This window comes from Engystomops pustulosus, chromosome 7, assembly GCF_040894005.1.
Source record: "Engystomops pustulosus chromosome 7, aEngPut4.maternal, whole genome shotgun sequence".
NCBI lineage: Eukaryota > Metazoa > Chordata > Amphibia > Anura > Leptodactylidae > Engystomops > Engystomops pustulosus.
In genome coordinates this window covers 165,397,159-165,422,216 of record NC_092417.1, presented here as the reverse complement: position 1 = coordinate 165,422,216, position 25,058 = coordinate 165,397,159, and the positions used below count along the sequence as shown (strand labels likewise).

General features: G+C 45.0%; 1 protein-coding gene across 11 annotated transcripts in view; it reads right to left on the bottom strand.

The window, feature by feature from the left end:
• Window positions 1–25,058, bottom strand: part of PACSIN3 (protein kinase C and casein kinase substrate in neurons 3) — a 73,439-nt gene that overhangs the window by 33,143 nt on the left and 15,238 nt on the right. For 5 of the 11 annotated variants that reach the window (XM_072118752.1, XM_072118762.1, XM_072118761.1 and 2 more), the window contains exons 1-2: window positions 20,396–20,494; window positions 9,840–9,907 (exon numbers count right to left, since the gene is read on the bottom strand). The exons of 1 other annotated variant lie outside the window; for it this stretch is intronic. The gene's annotated coding sequence lies outside the window, so the exon portion shown is untranslated. Of the gene's footprint in view, window positions 1–5,305; window positions 5,430–9,839; window positions 9,908–13,993; window positions 14,259–20,395; window positions 20,495–25,058 lie in introns of those variants that run through there. 5 more of the 11 variants (XM_072118754.1, XM_072118753.1, XM_072118759.1 and 2 more) reach the window with 5 other exon arrangements.

The following is a 25,058-nucleotide window of genomic DNA, read 5'->3' as shown; positions in this document are numbered from 1 at the left end:
TGTTTGCTAGCAGGAAGTGAGTGAGTGTCTGAGCTCCATAATGAAGTGCATGGGGCGGGGCTAGAATGCAGGGGGCGGGGCTAGAGTGCAAGAAGCAGAGAGAAATCTCAGCTGCATGGCTGTCACACAGAAATCCAAGATGGTGTTTCCCACCCCAAGTCAGAAATTACAGGGTCATATCTAGGGGCAACTGAAATTGTATACAGCAGGACTGATAGAGACAGGTTGAACTTATATCTGTGAAAAGCTGTATTTTTGTTAACAGTGAATTAGAGAATGTGTTACTGGTCTTCGTGGGAATACCCCTTTAAAGGGAGGAAGCCCCACTCACAAGAAAGCAACACCTTTAACCCCCTTAAAACTCAGGGCACTTTTAAAGGTGACTGCTGCCACCCACAACGATCACGAGAACAGGAATCACATTCTCATGAACATGTGGAGAGGCAAGTCAAGTATGCCTACAGCCACTCATTTCAATCCTACGGGAGGGGAAAAAAATATTTGCACACAGCGCTTAGGTATCCGGCTTCTGGCACCCTCATTCACGGTCTACAAGAGAAATCGGCAATTACCATAATATTGAATGGAACCGTAGTAGTTGGCATGCTCGACTTGCCTCTAAACTCCATTTATGAGAACCAGAACACTGGGGCACATTTACTAAGGCCCTTGCGCCAGTTTTCTGTAGGACTTTGCATGTTCTTTTCGGTGCACCACAAATGTGTGGCACGCGACCATTTTGTGGAGCAGCTGCACAAATCGAGGGTGTGATACATGCCCCATGTTAAATGTGAACCATTCAAAAAACCCACCGATTGTTTTCCTCTATCCTTGGTGCATCCACTTTAAAGCTTTCTTGACAACTAGGCGTTGCTAGTCCCCTGGTACACAATTTCATCCATTTCCAGGCACAATAACAGAGGAACAATAAAGTTTTATGTTTGTAGAAAAGGCATCCAATAATTTCGTTTTTAATGGAGAATACTAGTATTTTACCAACATCGATATGGGGGGGGGGGGGGGGGGGGGGTTGAAAGAAACAAAGAGGTGTCTCTAGGGAATGGTGGGGGCCCATTATCGTGCCATTTGCTTTTACTATAAATTCACTGGGACTTTTTGATTTGGCAAATCACTGTGCAGCACTTCAGAATCTGTTGGCGCTCCATAAAATACAGGCGGTCCCCAGGTTACATACAAGATAGGGTCCGGAGGTTTGTTCTTAAGTTGAATTTGTATGCAAGTCGAAACTGTATATTTTATAATGGAAGTTCTAGACAAATTTTTTTTTTGACAATTGGAGTTTCAAAATTTTTACTGTAATTGGACCAGGGATTATCAAGAAAGCTTCATTACAGACACCTTACAGCTGATCATTGCAGTCTGGGGCTATAGTAACATCCAGAGAGGTCACCATAGGTCACAGGGGGCAGAGGGGTCCGTCTGTAACTATGGGTTGTCTGTAAGTCGGGTGTCCTTAAGTAGGAGTTTAATTTTTAGGTGCATTTTTGCGAACCATTTCAAGGTCTTAAGAAGTTGGACACTGGTTGTGTCTGTTGCAGTGTTCCTAAATGTATCCAAGACAGATGTTTTCTTTGTTTTGTGACTTTATAGTTGCAAAACAAAGCACAACTGACCCCATGCTTGGTACCAAAAAAAAATTCTGTCAGCTCCATAGAGATGGCGGAAATTGAAGAATGGAGCAAAATGGTCATGCAGGGCCGGCTGTTCCATTTATCTGACGGAGCGGTGAGGGGTCAGATGGAAGTATGTGGGACCCCAACAGACCGCTCATTTTCATGATCTGTGGGGGTCTTAGCACTTTCAGACTCCACTAGATGCGAGTCCAACGAGGCACATCAGACTCACTTCTTCAGATCCCACGCCTGCTCTTGCATTGTGGGAAATCACAGCATCCCAGCGTAGAGGTAATACTCCGACTTCATTTGCCCGAAACACGGAGGTGTCGAGGAAACAAGGAGAGTGTACTTTTTTTTTTTTTGCTTCTGAATGCTTTAAAATCCTACGGGGCGATTTGGGACAATAAACCACAAACCTCTGAGTGCTTTAGTGTCCCAAATCACCCTGACAGGTTCCCTTTAAAGCAATAACATGGAGACAGGGGGTTTAATAAAGATGAAATATGGACCATGACAGCTGCACATTACACCACCGTTATGTTGTACGTAGCTGGTAATGGCGTACATTACAATCTGTCACTTACAGTATGAGCTGCAGATCCCATAAGGCTCTGTGCCAAACACTGAGCAGAGACGTCACCGGGAGTGAAGCCCCCGTCACACATGGTGGCACACCGCTAATTCACAGAGATGGGGCCTACGTTTACAGAGATGGATCGCAGGCACCTATTCTACAACCTGTACATACCCCAATAGTACTAATACATAGCAAGAGTTCTAGTTAGCAGTAAATCTGATGAAGAGCAGGTAATAGATGTCCTTATAGCACCAGAAGAATGAAGGAAAATGTACATAGTGAACAATCAGATGAGACTAGTGGAGGAACAGAGTTGGGCGCCACCACCTATATAATAACATATGCCCAATGTAGCCATACAGAGCTGTGAGCTACACAAACAGAGACCGGTACGAAAATAAAAAGATGGAAACATGAGATGCAGATAAAAATCCCAACTATGTCCAACTCCCTGCATCTCCGATCACAGAACCACAAGACCGACAGGTGTCTAGGTACTATAGAACAGAAGATAGGGGTGTCTGTATTGACCCTTAACCTTCCAGACTCTAAACGTGTCTCATCCCAAATATGACTGTTCTCTGCTCATTTGCATATGAATTTTGGAAGAGATTTTTTTTTTATAGGTAAAACATCAAGAGGGTTTTTTTTTTTTTTTTTAGGTAAATCACATAAAAGAGAGAATACTATAAAGGACATTTAATTCCCTACCTGATGGGGGTAGTAACTTAATGCACTAATATCTGGTGCCAGAGTCCCTTTAAGGCTATGGCTGCACAGCATCACATGTGGCATGTCTTACTTTTCTGATACTATTACAATTTTGGGGAAACCGCCAAGAACCTGCACTCTGTATGTACATGCCCCAATATGGTATAGTGTTTAGGAGCGTAGTGCGAGGTACATTCTAGGAGCGGATCATATCCATGGTTTGCTAATGCCAGTAATACATCCAGGTGTAAGCTAAGCGGTTATACATTTACCCTACCCTTGCACCCATGCAATGTAGTACTGGGCTAATTTACTTCTGGAAACCATTATGCCTTCAGTTTGCAGTTTGTGTTGTTGCTGCCCCAGTAGGAAATATAGTCACCATGGAGCCAAAGTCTCTAAATGTAGGGGGATAAGAAGCAGAATGATTGGACCACAATCAATTACAGGTATGAGGGTCCCACTGTTTGACTGAATGTAGCACCATAATATCTTTGCATTCTGCCCTGGAATGCACCAGCCACGAGTTGAGTCTCTTGCCTCAGGCAGCAACAACTGCAGCAAGACGTGGGGCAGCATCAGGGGCACAGTTAACTGCTACAAAGCATGCCCAAACACTTAAAAATAGTAGGGCAGATTTACTTACCCGGTCCAGTCGCGATCCAGCGGCGGGTTCTCCGATGCCAATTCGGGTCCGGCTGGCATTCACTAAGGTCTGCGCGCCGATATATCCACTAGATGTCGCTGCTGCGCCGAGGTCCGCTAGAATTCACCAGTGTTCACCGTCTATTTCATGGTGCAGGTAAGTGCGTGTCAAGCTACACTTTTTTTTTTTTTTTTAAAATACTGCGGTTTTTCAGAATCCGTCAGGTTTTCCGGCGGCGACGTCCCCCGATTTCCGTCACATGCATGCCGGCGCCGAAGCGCCACAATCCGATCGCGTGCGCCAAAAACCCGGGGCAATTCGGCGCAAATCAGAAAAATTCGGAAAACCCGACAAAAAAAGCAATTCGGGCCCTTCGTAAATGACCCCCAGTGTCTCTTCACACTGCATGGAGAACACACTTGCTAAATAATAACCTGATAAATTACTGCTGGATGGTGTAGAAGGGGGCACCGTCCTATAGATAGTCTTAAGCAGTACAGATTTTAGTTTCCCCCCGGTTCTGCCGGTCTGTCCATCCATCCCTATGGAATATATATATATATTTAGCTGGTTGACACCAACGTAAAGGGCAGTGACAGATAGTTGGAAAGTTAATATGACGGGGGAGGACGGACATCCTATATGGCGACTGGTCTGGCGCTAGAGCAAAATAAATGTCAAAGTCCTCGAGTGCACAAGGTGACTGCACATAATGTCATGTGTCAGGAACAGCGGCTGCTCCTCAGCTCCTCATCCCCTGGCAGTCATCACTATACCACCGCTAGACCACTATACAGATTGTGCGGGGTGCCCGAGGGGGGACCAGCTATTACTGCACATGGTGGTGGAGTGACCCCTTAACGAGACACCTAAAGAGGTCACACTATGACGGGACCAGAGATATTTCAAAATACAATTTGAATTTAAAGGGGTTTTTCCAATATACTTTCTGTATCAAATCCCCATGGCTTTCAAGATCTCTGCTTGCTGTCCTTCTACAGGAAGCTTCCAAGTTTACTTCCTGTGGATAGAATCTGTCCATGGCCATGTGATGGACACGCAGGCGCACAAGACATTAGTATCATGGAGAGTAACCAGAGCCGTGCGATACTAATGGCTCGTGTGGCCGAGTGTCCATCACAAGACCACGGACAGATTTCTATCTACTGGAGGTAAACTTAGACGCTTCAGATAGAAGGACAGCAAGCAGAGATCTAGAAAAACTGTAGAATACTGTAAAAAGTATAAAATTTAAAAACTGCATAACTTTTCCTTGCACAAACCACATCAATTATTTGCTGAAAGTGGACAACCCCTTTAAACGGCAGAATAGTTTACATTAGTTATAATGTCAAAGTTATAGGACTTGGAGCAGGACTTGGAGTGAAAAAAAAATGGAGTAAATCCTAACATGACTCTTAGGAGAGAAAAAGGGGGACATTTATCAGGACTGAAATAATTGCATGGCCAGTAACGGTGATAAGTTCCCCCTTTATGCCCCCTGCACACCAGGTAGTGGTATGCGTGTCCCGATTACCCCGCCCCCACACACAGTGATTGCCAACAAGACTCCCGATAACCCTGCCCACGCACCGTGATTGCCAACAAGACTCCCGATTACCCCGCCCACACACAGTGATTGACAGCAAGACTCACGATAACCCTGCCCACACACAGTGATTGACAGCAAGACTCACGATAACCCTGCAGCATTTGAAATGCATTGCTTCCTACCTCAAAAACAGCGCCACACCTGTCCACACCTGGTATTGTAGTCCTCCCTTCCGATCATAGGAAAGTGTTTAGCCATGGGCATGGACTATACAGCAGCTGCATTTCCGCAGATTATTACTGGATATGTATCAGGAATATAATTCCAGGACGCTGCAGCTGTCGACAGCAGAATGAGTCAGGAGCAAGCACCCAGAATAGGCAGAAAGTTGGCAGTACCACACCTTACAGCACAATCATCCGGGTCATGAGAAAACCCCGACCACAAGACAATGGACTATGGACAGAAATCACAGCACGTCTGTCCATCTACACAAAGAGCGAGAAGGAGCCGGCGCTACCTGGGACTGGTACACAGGTGTGGAGAAAGTGGGTGGCGCGTACAGCGAGGGGTTAATCCAGATTGTAGCTATAGAGACAACGTGACTCATTTGACAAGCAGCCCTGTACATTCCTATACACCGTGTACTGGAGGATGAGCCAACGAGTGTAATTATATAGTCCTGCTAAAGACTGTCGCTCCGATACGCCTTCACGTGTCACCATCATAGGTGCAATGCGGAGTAAGATAAACCAGACAGGGGGCCATTACACCCACAGCACATGGGGGCCATCAAAACTTTCAGAATATTCTCAGTGTCAGAGAGAAACATTGTATCCGCAGCATATGGAATCCGTGCAACAGTAGCTTTGGGCAAAGGAGAGGGGGGGGGGATAAACCCCCTTTGTAATCCATAGCGGGATACGGCGTAAAAGCAGCAAACGTTACAGGTGGAATCACCACAGATTTCGACATGGATATTCGTACCCATGTGTATGAATCCTGAATCCATTGGCAGTCAGAATTTGCAAAGTCTGGACCCTTTAAGCAACTGTGGTTGCAACTACCGCATCGTCAACCTGATCAATTTCTTGCAAAAGTGTTTCCTTCCACCGTCACAGCTTGAGATGAAGGCTGCATGACCCTACGATTCGTCACCAAGTGCCACAAGTCCAGCTACAATCCTAGAATATAAACCCAGATTTCACAGTCCTGCTTCTAATAACACACACAAAAAGGTACAATAACACAGATCTCTAGGGACAATAACAAATACTGGCAAAAGAGCACAAAACACAGCATTGTGAGGCCACAGTGTTCCAAGTCAAACTACAACCTAGGAACATAAATCCTTTTTCATTGTCCTGCTGCTACTAAAACACAAAATGTATAATTAGACAGCTCTCCAGGGCCAATATCCAGCACGGTCTTGTAGAAAGTATAGCAGTGTATGAACGCACCCCAGGGTATCAAGTTCAGATACAACCCAGGACTATAAATCCAGATTTCACAGTCCTGCTGCTACCAACACACATAAAAAGCATGATTAAAAAGATCTCCAGGGGCAATACCTAAAACTGTCTGCAGAGAGCCAAGAGCACCGCAGTGCGAGGACAAACCCCCAATGCACTTATATTAAGTCCATATTTCACAATCCTGCTGCTACTAACAACACACATAAAAGGTATGATTGCAATGATCTCCAGAGCCAATAACCAAAACCGTCCGCAGGAAGCCAAGAGCATAGCAGTTTGAGGACTGGCACCTAGTGAATTTAAAGAAGCCACCATCCTGTAATACAAGTGCACTAGGGGTTTGTCCTCACACTGCTGTGCTCTTGGCTTCCTGCTGAAAGGTTTAAGTATTGGCTCGGGAGAGCTTTTCAATTATACCTTTATGTGTGTTAGTAGCAGCAGGACTGTGAAATCGGGATTTCTATTCCAGCGTTGTATCTGAACTTGGCACACTGGGGTACTGTTCTTACACTGCTATATTTCCTACAAGGCCATGTTGGGTATTTCCCCTGTAGATCTGTCTAATCATACATCACATCACAGTCCTGCTGCTATTAACACCACACACACAAGTATGATTAAACATCTCTACAGGGACAACACCTAGCACGGTCTTGCAGAGAATATAGGAGCATAGCAGAATAAAGGCAGACCCAAAGTGTACCAAGTCCAGCTACAATCCTGGAATATAAATCCATTTTAAACTAAAATACACAAAATGTATGATGACACATCTCTCCATGGACAATACCAAACATGGTGTGCAGCTTTGTATGGTCCAAACTGATGATGAGCCACCTTTAAGGGGATTTTGGAAGATCGTAAAAAAAACGGCACATCAAAGAAACATCGAGCAGCAACCAGAGCAGAGACTTCTAAGAGATGATGCAGAGACCTCGGAGCAGCTGATTAGTCTATATTTATGGCACAGCTGCAGTTACCAGAAGCACCTAACAATACAAGAACATATCCTTCCTAGGGCGCAGCGACCCATCAGAGGTTACGTTGCGGTGACGTCTGACGTCCCCTTATACTCCTCGACAGAGCGGTCAGCAAAAGGACGGGATACAATCAGGACAGAGAATTAAAAGAATGTAAATGTGGTGATCAGTGAGTGCACCCACTGAGCGGAGCGAGAACAGAGCCCCTCATTCACTGCCTCCTATAGAGAAGGCTCAGCCTATGGAATGGAGATCAAAGTCCCCAAGCCCAGGATTTCAGGATCTGACTTGAACCTTCTGGCTTTCAACACAACAAATCTTTTATGGGAGCCGTACACGAAAAAAAAAAGGTGCGGAATGGTTACTGAGACGATATTAGACTTGGTAATGAAGGTCAGGCTGACATCAAACAAGCTTAATGGGTTTGCAGTTTATTCAACTTCCTTGAAGAACTTCAGGAACCATTGGTGACCGCCTCACCCTTGCTCTACTAAGATGCAGCAACCTCGTCCTAAGTGGTGTCCCCTGCATCCATCCCAATTCGGATCATCGTGAGGAAGGAGAGGTTAGTCCATCATCGTCTTGGAAGTTTCAAGCAGAAATCCATAGATCCCACCAACTATTGAGCAGGATCTGGTGGACCTCCATGGTTAGATGTAGCTTTCCTACTGCCATTAGGCTTGGTCTACACGTGAATTTTGGTCTTGACTTGATCTTGTGTAAATCTTGGCCAAAATCCCAAAAAATCCAAATCTAATAGATTTCTGGTGACATGTTTGTTGCAACGTGTTCCAGCCAATGTCTTTGTGTAGCCCTGGGCTTAAAGGGACAATAGACTTCCTTTGGATTTAAAGGGTTACTGAAAAATGTGGTGACAAATACAGCTAGTGACAAGTTCCCATAGAGCCCTATTGATTAAATGCTCCCTTTCTTTTAGCTAAAAATGGTTTCGCTCACATCACCATAAAACCAACTCAATGTTATCTTACCTGGCATGAGGAACAAGTCAGAGGGGGCGTGTCCTAAACAGTCAAGTCCAGTGGCTCCTCCCCATGCCTCCTTCTCACCGTTCAGCAAGGTGATGTCATCTAAGGCCTTTTACCCACTAAAATTAGCAAAATCTACCTTCTCCTCCCCACCCTCAATGGAGGCTGCTGTGATTTCATGTGATCAGATACATACATGGGGAACATTTTGTAAAAGTTAGTGGGTAAAGGACGTTAGATGATATCACCTTGGTCACATGATATGCAGTGCTGAAGGAGGCTAGGGTGGGGGATGGGGGGGAGGGGGGGTTTAATGGATTTGTCCAAGCAGGTCACGCCCCTCTGACTCGCTGCTGGATCTGGTTGTATGGCAGAGAAGATAAAGTATATTTTATGGGGAGGTCAGTTAATAGGGCTTAATGTGAACCTGTCAGTAGCTGTATTTGTGAAAAATGTGGAGACACATTCCCTTTAAAGAGCTTGCCTGAAAGTTTAAAAACATGGCAGCCTGTTTCCCCAAAAACTGCTCCTCTCCTGACCATGGGTAGTGTATGGCATTTCAACTAAGCTCCATTCATCTCTATACACTGGGATAATGGCCCAAACCATGGTCTGCGGCGGTACCATTTTTGACAGAAAAACCACCATATTTAACAATTGCCTCCTTTAAGACGGACATTTTTAGAAATGCCTGTCTTGTTCCGCGCAAACATTGGGGCAGATTTACTTACCCGGCCCATTCGCGATCCAGCGGCGCGTTCTCTGCGGTGGACTCGGGTCCGGCCGGGATTCATTAAGGCAGTTCCTCCGACTTCCACTAGGTGGCGCTGCTGCGCTGAAGTTCCCTGGAATGCACTGAACTACACCGGCCTATTCCTAGTGAAGGTAAGTGCAAGCTCCGCAACAATTATTTATTTATTTATTTATTTTTAAAATCCTGGGGCAATTCGGGGAAAATCGGCGCAAAACGGAAATATACGGGTAACACGTCGGGAAAACGAGAATCGGCCCTTAGTAAATGACCCCCATTATCTTGAATCTTCAATGTTCATTCTGGAAGATCTCCAGTCCCTCTGAATCTTTAGCAAGAATATAGAACGAGTTTAAAACTATAAAGAGCAGAGAAAAATACACAAAATAAAGTTCCCTTCCTACTATCAGCTACTGCTATAAATATATATTAAAAAAAAAATGTATAATATATTCGGACTTCTTCAAGAAAGGAAATACGTGATTCAATAGGGGATTAACTAAATGCAAGTTTAATCTACTTACAGCTCCGTAATCCTTAAAGACGCAGTTTACTGCTTCAGTGATGAGATAGCAAGGTAATATAGTGTGGCCTGGTAAGAAGAAAAAAAAAAAAAAAAATTGGTCTTTAAAATAATAGAAAAATAAAAAGTAAAATCCATAAAACCAAAACATTAAATTTTACAGCAGTCAATTCTTAGATGCGAAAGATGCGGGAGGTAGTAATTAAAGAGGAGGTCTATGGGAATTTTTTTTTTTTTTTTTTTTTTAAACTCCCTGCAGCTCCTGGTTTCGAATCCCTGCCGGTCTCTTAACTTCCTGTTCCTTTGGACACACAGGAAATGCTTCTAAACCAATCACTGGCTGAGGAGAGTGGTTATTTAATGTGTCCAGAGGAACCAGAGACTGGTGCCAGAACCAAGAGGCCGAGACCCAGTGTTTCATTATAGGCAAAAAAATTTTTTATAAAATATTAATATTTCTGGGGGTCCAAGACCAAGCTCCCCCTTATCAAGATCTGTGAAGAAGAGATGGCGAATACTAATTTGCCAGGTAAGGTAGCAACCCCCTTGGGGAAATACAAGACAACAGATCATAAAAGTTATATATAATTTAACATCTTCACTCACATATCACAAATTTTGTTTTCTAGGTTTAAAATGAAATACAGGCAGTCCCCGACTTAAATGGTTTTTCCCACCAATCAAGTAAGGTCCTAACTTGCTGATTGGTGGCGGTCTCAGTGATGAGACTCCCACAGATCACGAAAACAGGGGGTCCAACAGGGTCCGAGGTACATTAATCAGACCCCTCGTTGCTCCCATAGACAAATGGAGCAGAAGGTCGCGGATCTCCTGTAGATAGGGCCTAACTTGATTGGTGGGAAAAAAACCCTTTAAGGACACCCGACCCAGAGTTACAGACGGACCCCTCTGCCCCCTGTGACCTCTGGTGAAGTCTCTGGATGTTGCTATAGTCCCAGGCTACAATGATCAGCTGTAAGGTGTCTGTAATGAAGCTTTATTGATAATCCTAGTTCCCATGACAACATAAAATGTAGAAATTCCACTTATCACAAGGCCAAAAAATTCTGACAGGAACTACAAGTAAAAATTATACCAGTTCCGACTTACATACAAATTCACCTTAAGAACAAACCTAAAGAACTAATCTTCCTGTATCCTCCGAAGGACAGAAACACGATGACAAACTTTTACCTCTTGGCTACATGTACGTAATACTGTGGTAACACGACTGTTTACATATCAAAGACGCAAGATAAGGATCACCACAAGATAACTGCAACGCAACGAAAGCTGGCGATATGCCCTTTATATCTGCCAACAGTGATCCCCAGGCCCTACCACATCCATACATCTATACATACATGCTTTAAAAAAAAAAAAAAAAAAAAAAATCCATAAGCAGACCCTTTTGGTGGCCAGTTTGGTTATAGATACAGGGCCTTAAAGGGTTTGTAGAGGAATCTGTAATACGAGTCACTCGGGACAATCACGACCATCCATTCCCAACTCTCAACTGGCCCAGACATTGTATACTCAATGGAACCGACAATCACTGGAACCATTGGCCCAGAAATCATGTGGGCAATGAATGAGATGTCATCAATGATGGTCTAATGAAAGCATAACCCTCAGAGAATGGACACCACCACGAAAGCCAGTGATGGTGGACCTTATGGAGTGCCCAAACTACAGCCAAAAACCCATTTATTTATTACGGACACATTTAATCAGCAACTTATTGCCTTGTCCTTTTCCACAGCTTTCAATCGTATTGGCGTCTTAAGGACACCAATACAGTTGCAAGAAGGTGGGGAGAATCGGATCATTGTAGTTTCCCTGCCAGGGTCCCCTTAAACAGGATAGGGTAGGAGTTTCAATAATGATCCATCCCTATCCACACCAACTTGTTCCTCATGCAGACCCAACTTTAAATGGCACCTACCACCAGGACTGTATGCAAATCAGCACATACATTTGATCAATAGCTATATTAGGAAAATTCTACATCCAAAATGCTATCATCACACCCATAAGAGAGGAGACACGACCATACCATACATCACCAAACACATCAGATGGGTTCCTGTCCAGCCCCCTCAGGTAGGGGATGAAAGACCCTTCCTAGAATTCCCTCTTTTACGGGAGATCTCAACCGATCTAAAAAAAAAATCTCATCCAAAGTCATATGCAAATGAGCAGTAAAGGGTCATCTTTTGCATGAAAGAGTCAGACTCCAGGCAACAATTTAGATGCCAATATTTTGGGTTCTATAGCAGGTACAACCGCGATTTATGTTCTGGATCAAAGTAGAGAGTGTTTTTATTTACTGGTATACTGCATGAGGCTTGTGGGTGATCGACAGAACCAGAGGAATGAGCAGGCAAAGAAAAAAATTGGATCTTTATCTGTAGCTCGCATTTCCAACAATGACTTTGCCTGCCTGTATCTGTGGTTCTGTAGCTCGCAGATGTGGTTTGAAAGAAAAAAAAAATATTCTGTCCTTTAATCTGATACCAGAACTATAGTTTTAGCTGCTACAGCTTCTTAGATGAATCTTCTCTACTCATTTGCATAAGACTTTTGAAGAAGTAAGTAAATGGGCAAGATTCCACATAAAAGAGGGATAATTAGGGTTAGTAGTTAAGTTGGGAAAAAGTAAACAGCAAGAAAATCTAATATCAAAATCCATCTTGATAAACCAGAGACACTTACTCAAAGATCAGGGCACTGCGACTGTGGTAATCATTGTTACTCATGGCCTCCTTCCTTCTAAAATCAACTGATAAAATTATACTCATGAGCCTGGAGGGCTCTAGAGGCGTTACCAGAGCCCCTCAGTGCTGCAGAGTCACAGGTTGTTATATTGAGCAGAACATGTCTCATCCAACTCCCTGCTGTCTCCCTTCTTCCTCTGCCTGTGTAGCAGAGGGAGGACGTGCAGCGGGAGGGGAGACTGGCTTTGCACTGCCTGCGAAGCTACAGCACAGAGGAGCTCTGGAAACACTCAACAGCATAATTATAAAGTTGATTTTAGAAGGAGGCCATGGATAAATATAAGAAGATTACCAATCACAGTGCCTGGATCTAGGAGTTCCTGGACTATCTTGATGAATTTTGACAGTAGATTTCCTTTAAGTTGTCACTTTGCAGAGGGAGGGGAAACTCTTGACCATAGAAAATGATGGCATGGGGCAAGGATACCATAAATTAGTGAGAAGGAGAGGTCCAGGATTGCCATATGTCAGCAGGTGGTGCTTGCACAAACATGAAATCCGATGGCACAATTTTAAGTTCCCAGCCCAAAGTCACTCCCTGCCCAAGCGTGGAAATTTCTTAAGGGACAGTGCTGGAGCTTGGAGTACCTCACCTTTGTCCCGCTGTTCTTACTTACATATAGAAAGCTCATTCCAAAGCAGAAAATGCCTTTGGGATCTTCCGAAATGCAGCTGGCACAGGAACTGCCCCAACGGGTTTTTTCGAGGACACTGAGTCAGCTGTGAGTGCCTTTCTTATACCCACACAGTGCAATCTGGGAATAACTCTGCACCTCTACCCACATCCATGACCGTACCCCGCACCCTCCCCTATCCCAAAAAAGATGAGCTCATTAGCAAACCAAGGCCCCAAGAAGGAGCTGCCAAATACCCCTTGGTTTTAAATTGCACACAAAAAAAAAAAAAAAAAAAAAAACACATTTTCTTGGCTCATCCCTAAATACATCTACTGTCAGGAGCTGCTTCTGTCGCTGCGGGATGCTGCAGCCCTTCCAAAATATCACAGGATATATTGTGCATTCGGTGGAGTCAGCAACAGGACTGGGAGACGGAAGGGCTTCCTATGAAGCCCAATGCTTTGCAGAGGAAACACAGGGCATGGGGGGCGACCCTGGCATCAGAAGCTGCAGTGGATAAAGAGTTAATGCAAAGCAAAATTTAAGAGGGGTGCCGAATCCTCCTCCCCTATACACAACCCCTCAATGAACGCTTTCACTCTCGAAAAATCTTGCAGCTAAATAGGTCACGTTACAGCAGAAGCCCCTTTTCCCCCCCCTCCATAGTCCGCCCCTGCCCCCCCATGCAACAGGGTACGAGCTGCTACACAGATTCCCTTTAAATGCACAGCTCCCCCTCCTCCCCTCTTAGGAAGCCTTACCTGGCCCGAGAATCCGAAATTCGGCTGCAGACGGGGGAAGGCGAGGGGGTAAACACTGCCTCAGGAGCCTTCGGTCTGTCTGGCAAACAAGTAGGTTGGAAAATTTCAATCTGTGTTGGCACGGAGCAGCGGAGGCAGCGGCGCCGTGTGAGGGAGCTGTATATTCAGAGACGGATTGAATTAATCTACGTAACGCAGGAATATGCCAGAGCGTCCGCAGACCGCATACAGCGGGGGAGCCCCCGTTGAATTTGTTAAAAGCATCGCAGGGAGAAACTGGACAGAACAAGCTTTGTTCTGGGGGAAGAGAAGAAGAAGAAAAAAAAAAATGGGATGGATGGGAGGGGGTGCGGTGGGAGCGAGTGTGGACGGCCAGGCCTCCCAGGCGCACAGCTCAGCATATACATGGGATATACCGCACAATCCTCCGCAACAATTGTAGCAATTGGGTTCCATTGTGTTCAATTGTGTAACTGTTAACTCAGAAACCTGGTTATCCCGGGTCTAATGGTCATCAAAGGAGAGAACATTCTGATCAGTACAGGGACCCTCACAATCACGGGAATAGGGGGACTTGTTCGGCTGATCCAAAGCCTATGACAGCACCAGTACTCTTAGAGAATGAATGGAAAAAGTCTCAGCCTACAATTAGGGATAAAGAGACCTGGTTTTCATGTTCAAAGGGATCCCAGTAGAGGAGGAGGGAAAGGTTGATAATGAGTAAATTAAATCTACCATCAAAAACCAGGGACACTTAGCATAGTCCAGGCTCAGTGAGTGTGATAATCTTCTTATTTTTGTCATCCATGGCCTCCTCCCTTCTAAAATCAATGTTTAAAATAATTCTAATGAGCCTGAAGTGCTATGGGGAATGTTACCAGAGCCCCTCCGTGTTGCAGCACCACAGTTACATTGTGCAGGAGCGCTTCCCTTCTCCTACTCTGTGAAATTCCATCAAGCAGAGGGTGGGGCAAGTGCTGAGAGAGTGAAGGGGGAAATAGTCTAACAATCTATGAAGCTACAGCATGCAGGGGCTCTGTTAAAACCCCCAGAGCACTTCTAGCACATTAGCATTATTTTAAAAGTTGATTTTAGTAAGTTTCCCTGCTTTAGCATGCTTGATTTCCTTTAAACATAGGAGAACCCCTTGTTATCCTGCCACAAGTCCACTTACAAATTGTGGCAAGATAAACGGACCCTCTAATGTGTATGAGAGCTTCCCCTAATGACTGACTGATCAGGCAGATAGATTTAAACAGGTCTGATCCTTTTCTGAGGATGCATTCACACGTCACGTTTACTTTCGTGCAACATGTGAGCGCAACCTAAATTCAGTCGCCCCCAATCCAGTTCAGACTGAGAAGGTCCGTGCGCTGGATGGATTTCCCGGACCGAACCTCAAACCACTGGACTGAACGGACATTCTATTGAGTCCAGTCTATGAGGTTAGGTCCAGGAAAGTTTCTCAGACTGAACTGGATTTTGGGCGACAGGCCCAAGAGTCGTCTAGCAGGAGATTACTCCTCTCTCCCCACTCAGGACACATGCACGCTCAGCCAAGACGGCTGCATGAAAATGATTACCTTTAATCCTCTTAAATAGACCGTAACTTCAAATTGTTGACGTTTATTCTCAAATTTAGGTCATGAGTCACACTGGCGATTTTACGAAGGATTCTGTGACTATCCTGGCAAATATCGTATTACATGGCGGCTGTTTAACTCATGCAACACAGATATAGCTTGACGCAGGGGCGTAACTTGAGGGGGTGCAGAGGTTGCGGTTGCACCCGGGCCTAAGAGGTTTTGGGGGCCCTTATGGTGTCACTTTCCCATAAGAGAAGACTATTACTATAAACCATACATTATAGTCGGGAGGCCTGGCACAAACTTTGCAATGGGCTTCTAGTTACGCCACTGGCTTGATGCCCCCCATAACAGGTACTGCTCTCAAAAAGGGTCCCCCAAGTGAGAATGCGTATCACAGACATGTATAATGAGGACAGGATACCCGATGGGGACTTGATGTCAAGGAGTAAGAACATCATATAAAAAACGATCAATGAAGTGTCGGTTTAAAGGGATTTTCCAGGATTAAGGAAGCCTGGCTCCATCCTCTGTATAATGTCTACCCAAGGAACTACAGCAGATATTCTACTCAAGTGAATGGGAGCTCAGCTGCAGTTTAGGAGATGACCACAAAAAAAATGGCGCTTTAGGCTTTGAGAATCAGCAGTTTGATGAAAACGCCAAGTGTTAGACTCCCTGCCGATTTAAGATCAATGATAGGTCATCAGTTTCACAATCATGGAAACCCCCTTTAAATTAAACATTTCACCGAATGCCAATCCTCATTATTTCCACCGTTCTGTGACATGGCCATAAATACCGTACACAGAGTCACAGAGAAAGTCAGATAAGCGAATGATATTATCAGGAAATTATTAACATTAGAAAGTTCTCCTCCAACTCAATCACAAATCACCAGGCGCAATTGTAACGAAGCATGTGTAATGCTGGCAGGATCCCCGACCAGATAGCAAAGGCGGGTTACTAGGTAATGAGTATCCAAAGGACAAGAGGCCTTTACATAGGAAAGACTGTATTCATACTGCCATATAGATCATGGCGAAGGGTCCCGTTTCATGACCCCCAGCGTTCTCCTCCTGGTAGCTCTATCCTTGTCCATAAAATCAGCTATTTCCTCTGGCATCCCCCATGAACATGCAAGCCCAAGAATAATAAAAATCATATTAATTCCTTTACTTATAAAGCGCACACAGATTACGCAGCGCGGCACAGTTTGCCAGATCAGTCCCTGTCCCCAATGGGGCTCACAATCTAATCAACCTACCAGTATGTTTTGGAGTGTGGGAGGAAACCAGAGGACCTGGAGGAAACCCACGCAAACACAGAGAAAACATAAAAACTTGAACCCAGTACCCCAGCGCTGCAAGGCTGTAGTGCTAACTACTGAGCCACTGTGCCGCCTTGCATCTCTTAGTAGTAACTCCTAGAACAAAGTGATGGGGCATGTCCACATTTAAGAGCCTGATCACAAGAACAAAAAACAGTCTATCCACCCCCCCCCCCCCCCCCCCAACTCCCGAATGGGGTCTGGGAGCAGAGACCCTGCCATTATCATCCGGAGAGTCATGACAATGCGTAAACACAAAGTAAAATTTTCCCCAGCTCGGCTGCTAGTAACTGGACAAGGAAACACTGTCTAGGTCAGATTTTTTTTTCCGCAGTTCAAGTTTACTGATGTTTTTAGCAGAGATAAGAGTAAAAGTCACATACCTACAGTAAATGCCTGAACAACAAGTCAAACTAGTCAAAAAAAAAAAAAGCTAAATCAGAAATGCTTCAAAAAGAAATGTCCCAGGTTTGGTGCTACTTACCCATCAACATGACACAAGATCTAGAGTCCCAAACATGTAGTCATAAATCAGGATGTTGGGTGCAAAATCTGTCGCCATTCATTAGGGTATAGGGTCCTCTAATCTATGTAGGGTGCCCTATCTTTACTTATGTATAAGGGGTGTAGGGTCCAAAACCTTTCGTTATGCAGATGGGTATAGGGTCAAAAATTAATAGCGTACAAATCAGTTGTAACGTACGTGGATAGTAGGGCCCAAAATCTGTCACCAGATATGCGGGGTGAGGGCTCAAAATCTGTAAATGTACCTTGGTTGCAGGGACCCAAAACGGTCATAACATACCTGGCGTGTAGGGTTAAAAACTGTCCCCAGGTAGCTGTGGTATAGGGCTCCATACCTGTCATAATGTACCTGGGGTGTAAGGCCCCAAATCTGTCCCTGGGAACCGCTGAGGGTGAGGTTTCAAAGTTGTCCTCATGCAGCAAGGGTGTAGGGACCCAAAGCTGCTCTAATACAGCCGGGGAAGGGGGTAGGGTCCCAAAGCTGTCCTCATGCAGCCAGGGGGTAGGGTCCCAAAGCTGTCCTCATGAAGCCAGGGAGTAGCGTCCCAAAGCTGTCCACATGAAGCCAGGGGGTAGGGTCCCAAAGCTGCCCTCATGAAGCCAGGGGGTAGGGTCCCAAAGCTGCCCTCATGAAGCCAGGGGGTAGGGTCCCAAAGCTGCCCTCATGAAGCCAGGGGGTAGGGTCCCAAAGCTGTCCTCATGCAGCCAGGGGGTAGGGTCCCAAAGCTGTCCTCATGAAGCCAGGGAGTAGCGTCCCAAAGCTGTCCACATGAAGCCAGGGGGTAGGGTCCCAAAGCTGCCCTCATGAAGCCAGGGGGTAGGGTCCCAAAGCTGCCCTCATGAAGCCAGGGGGTAGGGTCCCAAAGCTGCCCTCATGAAGCCAGGGGGTAGGGTCCCAAAGCTGCCCTCATGAAGCCAGGGGGTAGGGTCCCAAAGCTGCCCTCATGAAGCCAGGGGGTAGGGTCCCAAAGCTGCCCTCATGAAGCCAGGGGGTAGGGTCCCAAATATGTTCTAACCAGAGTGTAAGGGCCCAAATCAGTCTGATGTAAACAGAAGTTTTGATTTTGCCTTGGCTGCATCACATAATGTATACAGGTGATAGGTTCCCTTTAAGACCTCCGTGTAGGACATGTCACAGTAAAAGCCAAAATGTCACTTCCAGATAAACCGCACGCCATGGCGCTGTCTTGGCAGGGAAGGTTTATGGAAACTTCAACTTGTGCCTGTTATATGTACAAACCAAACAAATACAAATCCAAACTTTACTAAACATCCAAACTGCAGGATCTGAGGATTAAATTCTCCCAATTTTTTGTGGATTCAATCTATTGCTCCCTGTTGTCAACCCACGAACCCCATGTTTTATCTGGGGATTACCCACCCAAATTTAGCAGCATGAACATTCACATGAACAAGACAAAGACGTCTAATATATTTTTGGAGAACAAGACGAAGATTTTAGGAGAATTTCCACCAAAATCCATATTGCATCCAACACATGTGAACATTGATGTGTCCGAGTATAATCCACCTTACAGTCACCTACTCCCATCCACGTGAAGTCATCTGTGTGTATAGAGTATACAAACACTATAACAATTAGATAAAACCGCCATAAACCTACAGAAATGAAGTGCAATAAATCAATATACTCAGCTGATAGCGCCAGGACCAAGCCCAATGTCACCTTCCGTATACCCAGTCCTGGCGCTAACAATACAGTCAGGAACCGCTACTACCCGCAGGCGAAAACCCAACATCAAAACTATAATAAAAAGTCATATAAAAGATAAACGTGTGTGAAGATCACTCCAAGGGCCGAAGGCTGTAGTGACGTCACAGACACGATGATCCCTTTAACAGCTGCTGTCACTCAAGCAACTATGCAACACTTCATTGTAGAGAGATTACAATGGAGGGGCGGAATGTTAAACTGTTACATATACAATATCCTTAAGGTATAGGATTCTAAAAGTCAGGTATATATGCTTATCGGTATAGCATGCAGGCGCTATGATAAGGAGTATGCCCGTCATATCCCACAAATAACACAGAAATATTAGCCAACTCCACCCTGTATTCAGTATTCTGCATAGGGGGAGCCGGCGCCTTGTTCATGTGACCCCATAAATATGTACAGTATATATATACACACATACATATATTATATATAAATACATATAGATATCCCCATGTATACAAGATTCAGGTTCACAGTGTTCCGTGTTCCATATTCCGTACTGGATTTTTACAACTCCATGAAAATCTATTGCAATTCCCAAACGGCACACACGAATGTATGTAATGTATACTGTCCCTTATACGACCAACTTTTTGACACTTCCGGCAGCCAAATGCACCAACAGCAATTCCCAATTATTGGAATTTTTTTGGTTTTGGCCATGATTCATCTACAAGTATGGGAAGCCTTAATATATGAAAGTAAGATAAATGGTTATAATGGCTTCCACCGTCGCCTCTGATCTGAGCCTTCACAATGAAACAAGGTGAATTTTTTAATTATAGGGATAAGTGGCACCTGGACACTTTGTATGGCGCTTATCTGACTCCAAGATCTGGGGTTGAAATGCAACATGTTAATATACAGAAAACACCATGTTCACCCCCACTGAATGTTGAACCTTTTAACTCAATGCACCTTTAATTAGAAAACTGCAGCACGAGAGGTCCCCTTTAAGAAACTCGATTCCTTCGTAGTCTGTGGAGTAGTGTGCACAGCACCCTGATAAGAGGAGTAGAGGGGGCTTCTCATGCCCCCCACCCTGCACAGCACCCTGATATGAGGAGTAGAGGGGGCTGCTCGTGCCCCCCACCCTGCAGTGCTGCGCCCCCTCTGCAGACGCTTGGATAAACGCAGCCGCTGAGGCCCCCCCGGTGCTCCATATTCACACCCAGCGCCACCTACCCCTCACCTGGCCGACAAACAAGGCAGAGACTTACCTGCGGCGGGTGTAGGGTGCTCGGCCTGTGACTGTGGCAGTGTCCCCGTCCTCCCTCCCGTGTGTGTGCGGCGCCCCCTCCCCTCCGCGGTAATTAATAAGCTCCCCCTCCGCCCTCCTCCCTCCGGAGCTGGAAGCCTCCCTCACCCACTGCAGCCTGTAATGTCACCTGTGTATGTATATATACTGCTATATACACTATATACTGTGCTACCCCTCCCTCACCCACTGCAGCCTGTAATGTCACCTGTGTATGTATATATACTGCTATATACACTATATACTGTGCTACCCCTCCATCACACACTGCAGCCTGTAATGTCACCTGTGTATGTATATATACTGCTATATACACTATATACTGTGCTACCCCTCCCTCACACACTGCAGCCTGTAATGTCACCTGTGTATGTATATATACTGCTATATACACTATATACTGTGCTACCCCCCCTCACCCACTGCAGCCTGTAATGTCACCTGTGTATGTATATATACTGCTATATACACTATATACTGTGCTACCCCTCCCTCACCCACTGCAGCCTGTAATGTCACCTGTGTATGTATATATACTGCTATATACACTATATACTGTGCTACCCCTCCCTCACACACTGCAGCCTGTAATGTCACCTGTGTATGTATATATACTGCTATATACACTATATACTGTGCTACCCCTCCCTCACACACTGCAGCCTGTAATGTCACCTGTGTATATATACTGCTATATACACTATATACTGTGCTACCCCTCCCTCACACACTGCAGCCTGTAATGTCACCTGTGTATGTATATATACTGCTATATACACTATATACTGTGCTACCCCTACCCCCCTCACCCACTGCAGCCTGTAATGTCACCTGTGTATGTATATATACACTATATACTGTGCTACCCCTCCCTCACACACTGCAGCCTGTAATGTCACCTGTGTATGTATATATACTGCTATATACACTTTATACTGTGCTACCCCCCACACACACACACACACTGCAGCCTGTAATGTCACCTGTGTATATATACTGCTATATACACTATATACTGTGCTACCCCTCCCTCACACACTGCAGCCTGTAATGTCACCTGTGTATATATACTGCTATATACACTATATACTGTGCTACCCCCCCCCTCACCCACTGCAGCCTGTAATGTCACCTGTGTATGTATATATACACTATATACTGTGCTACACCCCCCCCCTCACACACTGCAGCCTGTAATGTCACCTGTGTATATATACTGCTATATACACTATATACTGTGCTACACCCCCCCCCCCTCACACACTGCAGCCTGTAATGTCACCTGTGTATGTATATATACTGCTATATACACTATACACTGTGCTACCCCTCCCTCACACACTGCAGCCTGTAATGTCACCTGTGTATGTATATATACTGCTATATACACTATATACTGTGCTACACCCCCCTCACCCACTGCAGCCTGTAATGTCACCTGTGTAAGTATATATACTGCTATATACACTATATACTGTGCTACACCCCCCTCCCTCACCCACTGCAGCCTGTAATGTCACCTGTGTATGTATACTGCTATATACACTATATACTGTGCTACCCCTCCATCACACACTGCAGCCTGTAATGTCACCTGTGTATGTATATATACTGCTATATACACTATATACTATGCTACACCCCCCTCACCCACTGCAGCCTGTAATGTCACCTGTGTATGTATATATACTGCTATATACACTATATACTGTGCTACACCCCCCTCACCCACTGCAGCCTGTAATGTCACCTGTGTATGTAGATTTACTGCTATATACACTATATACTGTACTACCTCTCCCTCACCCACTGCAGCCTGTAATGTCACCTGTGTATATATACTGCTATATACACTATATACTGTGCTACCCCCCCCCCTCACACACTGCAGCCTGTAATGTCACCTGTGTATATATACTGCTATATACACTATATACTGTGCTACCCCTCCCTCACACACTGCAGCCTGTAATGTCACCTGTGTATATTTACTGCTATATACACTATATACTGTGCTACCCCTCCCTCACACACTGCAGCCTGTAATGTCACCTGTGTATATATACTGCTATATACACTATATACTGTGCTACTCCCCCCCCTCACCCACTGCAGCCTGTAATGTCACCTGTGTATGTATATATACTGCTATATACACTATATACTGTGCTACCCCTCCCTCACACACTGCAGCCTGTAATGTCACCTGTGTATGTATATATACTGCTATATACACTATATACTGTGCTACCCCTCCCTCACACACTGCAGCCTGTAATGTCACCTGTGTATGTATATATACTGCTATATACACTATATACTGTGCTACCCCTCCCTCACCCACTGCAGCCTGTAATGTCACCTGTGTATGTATATATACTGCTATATACACTATATACTGTGCTACCCCTACCCCCCTCACCCACTGCAGCCTGTAATGTCACCTGTGTATGTATACTGCTATATACACTATATACTGTGCTACCCCCCCTCACCCACTGCAGCCTGTAATGTCACCTGTGTATGTATATATACACTATATACTGTGCTACACCCCCCCCCTCACACACTGCAGCCTGTAATGTCACCTGTGTATGTATATATACTGCTATATACACTATATACTGTGCTACCCCTACCCCCCTCACCCACTGCAGCCTGTAATGTCACCTGTGTATGTATACTGCTATATACACTATATACTGTGCTACCCCCCCTCACCCACTGCAGCCTGTAATGTCACCTGTGTATGTATATATACTGCTATATACACTATATACTGTGCTACCCCTACCCCCCTCACCCACTGCAGCCTGTAATGTCACCTGTGTATGTATATATACTGCTATATACACTATATACTATGCTACACCCCCTCACCCACTGCAGCCTGTAATGTCACCTGTGTATGTATATATACTGCTATATACACTATATACTGTGCTACACCCCCCTCACCCACTGCAGCCTGTAATGTCACCTGTGTATGTATATATACTGCTATATACACTATATACTGTGCTACCCCTCCCTCACACACTGCAGCCTGTAATGTCACCTGTGTATATATACTGCTATATACACTATATACTGTGCTACCCCTCCCTCACCCACTGCAGCCTGTAATGTCACATGTGTATGTATATATACTGCTATATACACTATATACTGTGCTACCCCTCCCTCACACACTGCAGCCTGTAATGTCACCTGTGTATATATACTGCTATATACACTATATACTGTGCTACCCCTCCCTCACACACTGCAGCCTGTAATGTCACCTGTGTATGTATATATACTGCTATATACACTATATACTGTGCTACCCCTCCCTCACACACTGCAGCCTGTACTGTCACCTGTGTATGTATATATACTGCTATATACACTATATACTGTGCTACCCCTCCCTCACACACTGCAGCCTGTAATGTCACCTGTGTATGTATATATACTGCTATATACACTATATACTGTGCTACCCCTCCCTCACACACTGCAGCCTGTAATGTCACCTGTGTATGTATATATACTGCTATATACACTATATACTGTGCTACCCCCCCCTCACACACTGCAGCCTGTAATGTCACCTGTGTATATATATACTGCTATATACACTATATACTGTGCTACCCCCCCCCACACACACACTGCAGCCTGTAATGTCACCTGTGTATGTATATATATATAGCTATATACACTATATACTGTGCTACACCCCCCCCCTCACACACTGCAGCCTGTAATGTCACCTGTGTATATATACTGCTATATACACTATATACTGTGCTACCCCTCCCTCACACACTGCAGCCTGTAATGTCACCTGTGTATGTATATATACTGCTATATACACTATATACTGTGCTACACCCCCCTCACCCACTGCAGCCTGTAATGTCACCTGTGTATGTATATATACTGCTATATACACTATATACTGTGCTACACCCCCCTCCCTCACCCACTGCAGCCTGTAATGTCACCTGTGTATGTATACTGCTATATACACTATATACTGTGCTACCCCTCCATCACACACTGCAGCCTGTAATGTCACCTGTGTATGTATATATACTGCTATATACACTATATACTATGCTACACCCCCCTCACCCACTGCAGCCTGTAATGTCACCTGTGTATGTATATATACTGCTATATACACTATATACTGTGCTACACCCCCCTCACCCACTGCAGCCTGTAATGTCACCTGTGTATGTAGATTTACTGCTATATACACTATATACTGTACTACCTCTCCCTCACCCACTGCAGCCTGTAATGTCACCTGTGTATATATACTGCTATATACACTATATACTGTGCTCCCCCCCCCCCTCACACACTGCAGCCTGTAATGTCACCTGTGTATATATACTGCTATATACACTATATACTGTGCTACCCCTCCCTCACACACTGCAGCCTGTAATGTCACCTGTGTATATTTACTGCTATATACACTATATACTGTGCTACCCCTCCCTCACACACTGCAGCCTGTAATGTCACCTGTGTATATATACTGCTATATACACTATATACTGTGCTACTCCCCCCCCTCACCCACTGCAGCCTGTAATGTCACCTGTGTATGTATATATACTGCTATA